The sequence below is a fragment of the Bombus vosnesenskii genome, unplaced genomic scaffold, assembly GCF_011952255.1.
Source record: "Bombus vosnesenskii isolate JDL3184/JDL3185 unplaced genomic scaffold, Bvos_JDL3184-5_v1.1 scf7180000014854, whole genome shotgun sequence".
Lineage (NCBI taxonomy): Eukaryota > Metazoa > Arthropoda > Insecta > Hymenoptera > Apidae > Bombus > Bombus vosnesenskii.
In genome coordinates this window covers 376,962-382,824 of record NW_022883686.1, presented here as the reverse complement: position 1 = coordinate 382,824, position 5,863 = coordinate 376,962, and positions in this window count along the sequence as shown.

The following is a 5,863-nucleotide window of genomic DNA, read 5'->3' as shown; positions in this document are numbered from 1 at the left end:
CGTGTGGCGGATTGGTATCAACAGGCCGTCGATAGGTAGAGGCATCACCCTGGGTGGTGACTGTGTAGTGGAGCAGACACAGAGAGGACGGAGCCGTTAGCTTACCCGAAATCTCCGGAAAACTGGAGAACTCAGGCAAGGAAAGTAACCAAAGTGAAGGATTAGCGCCCGTGAATGCAAAGCGGGTGTAGGAACCCACGAAATCTGGTGTAGAAAGGCGCTAAAGGCGGAGGTAAACCGAGTGCGAGGTTATGACGGAGGGGTAGCCATATTGGGACGCGTGACAACAGCGCCGCCACACGGGCTACTCGAGGAACCACACAGACGCAGTCATATTGGCCAAGCGGCCATATTTGTGCCCAATGGCGAAAAAGGACGCAACGGTGGCGAAAGATAAGGAGGTAGGGGAAACCGTCGGAGGAGGGGGCGAAGCGCAGCTGGTCGCCGAGCCGCCACACGTCCGCACCAGGAGCATAACGAGGGCGGCCCTGACAAAAGAGGGGCCCTCCCACCCCACACTGGACACGGAGAACACGCAGACCGAAGAAACGACGGAGGAAGAGGACCTAACCCAAGAGATGAGAACCGCTACTACGGCAGACATAGGAGCGGAACTGATCCGTCGGGCCGCAGAGATGACCAAGGTTGTCGAGACATGGCGCAACCTCAAGAGTACGCAGGAGGAAACGTTGAAGGAAGTGGCGAGGACTATCACCGCGGGCACAACAGACCTGGTGAGGAGAATAGACCCCTCCATCGTCGCCCTCGCTATAGCGCAAGGACGCATAACGACACTAGAGTTAGAGAACGAGGCACTCAAAAAAGAGCTGGCCACGCGTCCCCCCGCAGAGATGAGCAGCGACACGGAGCGTCTCGCCGCATTCGAACATGAGCTAGGGGAGTTAAGACCCTCGCTGCACCGGCAGGAGGAACGCCCCCAGAACATGGAAAGGAGGGAAGAAAAGGAGGTCGCCCCGGATGAGAGCACAAGAAGGGGTGAGACCGGAGCCCCAAACGCTCCATCGACCAAGAGAGGACAAGCGGCTGTCACGGAATGGTGGACCGTCGGAAAAAAAAAAAGAAACAGAAGAAGAAGAATAACAGAAAGAAGACGGGGGCAGAGACGAAACAATCGGCCAAACCAACCCCCGGGACAGAGGCGAAGAGCCCGAGGAATTCCCCAGAGAGCGGATCGAAGAACGCGCGAAGAGGGGGAGGCAAGCTGCCCCTCCCACATACACCACGATCGTCAGCGGTAGCGATCACCATGGCAGACAAATCGGGACAATCCTACGCGGAGGTCCAGGCTGCGGCCAGGAACAGCGTGTCCCTGGCTGAGGTTGGCATCAGCACGATGAGGATGCGAAATACCATCACTGGAGGCGTCATTCTGGAGGTCCCCGAGGATCAGGAGAGGAAGAAAGCCGCAGCGCTCGCAGCATGCCTGACGCGGGCTCTGGACCCGAACAAGGTCCGCGTGGCGACACCCTTCCGAGCCGCTCAAGCAAGGGTGTCAATGATAGACGTATCAGCCACCAAGGAGGAAAACCGGAACACCCTGGCGAAGAAGAGCGCCCGCAAGCCGGAGGACGTCCGACTGGGAGAAATCCGCCCCGCCCGAAACGGTGTTGGATCTGTGTGGATACGAGGCCCGGCCGGTGCAGTGAGGAAACTGGCCCAGGCTGGCAGGGTCGCCATAGGGTGGTCAACGGCGAGGGTCAAAGCCATCGCGCGAAGACCTCTACAGTGCTACAGGTGCCTGGAGATCGGACACGTAAGGAAGTCCAGCACCGCCAAGGAATACGGGGGGCACCTATGCTTCAGATGCGGCAAACCAGGGCACCAAGCGAAAGTATGCACTGCCGCGCGCCCGAAATGCCCGGCGAGGCGCTTGGAGCACCATCCGGGCACAGGATGGGTGGACCGGCCTGCGCCCCCCGAAGAAAGGAACAAAAGGAGCCACCCGCGGATCCACAGCGGCAAGCGGCAACGGGGAAGGCTCCCCACCGCAAGGCGACCCTAAGCCCGCGGACAAAAAAGCTGGCACGGAGGAAGCCAGAGAAGCGACAACGCTAGGGGGCCGAAAATGCGCATTCTCCAGACGAACCTAGGAAGATCAAGACGAGCGCAAGACCTGCTCTACCAAACCATTCGGGAGAGCACGGTCGGCCTAGCGCTGGTGGCGGAACCATACAGAGTCCCGGATGCCCCGGAATGGACCGGAGATACAGACGGAATGGTTGCCGTCACCTGGACATCAACGCCCGGGGCGTTCGCCCACGGAACCCTGCTGGAACGCGGCAACGGATACATCGCGATCGAGTGGGCAGGGATGGTGGTGGTGGGTGTGTACGTGTCACCCAACAGCGGACGGGCAGCATTCGAGGAATTCCTGGACGGAGTCGGCGACTGCGTCAGGCGACGACTCTCCCGGCAAGTGCTCGTCCTGAGAGACTTCAACGCGCACTCCACGGCCGCGGGAACCAACACGGACGTCGGAATGGAGGGATGACTGGGAAGTCACAGAGGAAGAGATATGGGAGGCGACCAAAAGAATGGCCTCCCGCAAAGTGGCGCCGGGCCCAGACGGAATCTGGGGTCGGATCTGGGAGGAAGTGATGGGAGTCATGGCCCCCAGACTTCGGCGCCTCTACACAAGATGCCTGAAAGAGGGAGGCCACCCCCGGGCATGGCGGACGGCGAGGCTGGTCTTGCTCCGTAAAGAGGGCCGACCGACGACCTCGCCGTCAGCGTACCGGCCGATATGCCTGCTAGACGAGGTCGGCAAACTGCTCCAGAGGGTAGTTGTCACTCGCTTGGAGCGACATATAGCGGGCCAGGTGCCAGGTTGGCACGAAAGCCAGTACGTCTTCCGGAAGGGACGCTCGATGATCGACGCGGTCAGACGCGTGCGAACACTGGCAGAGGACAGAGTTTCACAGAACGACGTGGCGCTGGCGGTTTCCCTGGACATCATCAACGCGTTTAACTCCATGCCGTGGGACAGGATACTGACGGCCCTGGAGTACTTCGAGGTTCTCAGCTACCTCGTCCGGCTGATCCGGGCCTACCTCGACGATAGGTGGATCTGCTACAGCAGCAAGGAGGGAGAGGAAAGGCGACCTGTTGAGCGCGGAGTCCGAAAGGGCTCGGTGCTGGGACCGATCCTATGGAACATTGCGTACGACGAGGTACTGCGATGCCCGCTGCCCCCAGGCGCGGCCATGGTGTGCTACGCGGACGACACCCTGTTCCTGGTCGGGTGTCGTGGCTGGCACGAGACACTGCGCATCGGCGAAATCGCAACGGCCTGCGCAAACCGTGCCGTGCGCGGACTGGGCCTGAGGGTCTCCCCTGCGAAGTCAGTGGGCATCTGGTTCTATGACAAGAAGCGGCGAGGGACCCCACCGCCCGGCCTATGCATAAACATGGCAGGCGAAACCGTCCAGGTGGGATCGCAGATGAAATATCTGGGTCTCGTTATAGACATTCAGTGGACGTTCGAGCCACACTTCGACTGCCTGATTCCGAAGGTGTCGGTGGCTGCTAATGCCCTGTGCGGCCTGCTACCGAACATCGGCTGGGCGGGAGACGCGGTACGCCGACTTTACTAGGGCGTCATTTGGTCCCGAGTAATGTACGGGGCCCCGGTATGGACGTACGACCTGATGGCGAGCCGCCGCAGCATCCTGCTCCTAAGGAGGCTACACAGGGTAACCACCATCAGAATTATCAGGGGATACCGGACGGTGTCCCACGCGTCGGCGACCGCCCTAGCTCCGAGCGCTAACGCTCCAAAAGAGATACACCCACCGGAGAGTATGGCATCCGGGAAAAAATCCGACCGAGCAGGCGGCTCCGAACGGCATAGGAACCGCCGAGGAGGACACGTGGGACCGGTGGCGATCCCAGCTCATCAACGAGGAAGGTGAATATCGGGGCGCGGAGGCGGTCCTCCCAAACTGGCATGGAGAAGCCGCCACGGCCTCCCGCTCACATTCAGAATGACCCAGATGCTCACCGGACACTGCGCGTTCGGCGAGTTCCTGAAGAGAATCGGACGGGAGATGACAGACATTTGCCAGCACTGCGGAGAGGACAGGGACACGGCGCAGCACAACCGGGAGCTCTGCCCGGCGTGGGAGCTGCCCCACCACTCCCTGCGGCACGCCACAGGAGGAACATTGACACCCAGCGATTATAGAGGCGATGCTGAGAGGGCCACAGGAATACGAGGCCGCCCGCCTCTTCTGCGAGCGAGTTATGCTCGCGAAAGAGCGAGCGGAAAGGGACAGAACTTCTTTTTTCTTCTTTTTTCGCGTAGAATCACTCCCTTTCCGCTTGTACCACCAGTTACCAAACACCCTGTAGATTCCTGTAGCTCAAACGCTGTTCCTATACAGTTCTAAAACCTATACCGCTCATCCCATATTTTCCCACTCCCAGAGATAACTTTAGCCCTGTACTAGTACTATAGTGCCCACAGCGCCGACAGAACCAGACGGCCACTGCACCTATTCTTGATGTCGATCTGGAATCGATTTCTATAATATCGATTGGGATGGTGATAAGTAAGACAACAGGTTGCTCTGCGTGACAGTAATTCGAAAACAGTCGAAGAGGAAGAAATTGTACATTCAGTACGATAAGGTGTTGTTTAACGTTACCAAAGTCGAGTATTTGTTGCACTCGGATGTCACGTAAAATAACAAAATAAGAAAAGAAATTTGAGGTGAAAATAAAAAAAAGAAACTTTATTTTTTCTAACAACAATCCACTTTACAATCCACTTCCGAACTCTAGGCGTGACTTTCCAAGACTGAAGCTCTTACAATTTGACTTTCAATCGGATACGATTACTTTCTTTTGTCATCCCTCAACATCCCCAGCATCCATGCATTTCATAGGCGTCCGCGACCGTTGCCACATGCTTTTCTTCTAGATTCTTCGGTGGAAGGACCGTTGGGATGTTGATGGTTCATTAGGCACTTCAGCGATATACATTGTCGCCGAGTGCTGCCACATCTTTATCTCCCAGTTCTGCCCGAGCAGCCGAGCTAAACGGGCGTATGAAACAGTGCTCCGGAGAAAGTGCGGCAAGTGGGGAAGAGAAAACTACGAACGGTTACGTATAGTCAAACGGTGGAAACACGTGTCTTATATAAAGAATACTAGCAAACCTGCTATGGAAAATATTCCACCGATAAGAATTATAAACAAACAAGATCAATATTACATTCACAAAACAACAGATACATTAAAAACACGTCAACCAACAAACAGGACGAAAGCTGGAAGGTAGCCAGCAATAACAAAAAAAGAAAAATAACAGTCAACCCAGATATGGAACACCAGCGATGGCTGCAAGAATTACCGCTAAGAAACTTCTTCAGCTCGCTAACAGAAGAATCAGACGACGACCCAACAAGCAACACCACAATCTAATCAACACACATCACAAAACCACCACCAATATTTGTTGAGGCGCAAATAATAGGCCCGCTTATCGATCAACTTAACAACATTGTTGGAAAGGATAGTTACACAATAAAACAAACAAAACTAGAACAAATAAAAATCCAAACAAACACACCAGAAAATTACAGAAAAGTTATAAAAGAATTAAGGGGAAAAAATGCCATATACCACACGTACCAGCTCAAAACGGAAAGGAGCTACAAAGTAGTTATAAGAGGACTGCACCCAAAAATTAACACAAAAAAACTAAGTGACGAATTAGCAAAGATGGGCCACCAAACAAGAACTATAAACAATATTACAAGGTACGATACGAAGCAACCATTACCGCTATTCCTATTAGAATTAGAACCTAAAAATAAAAACAAGGAAATTTTCGATATTA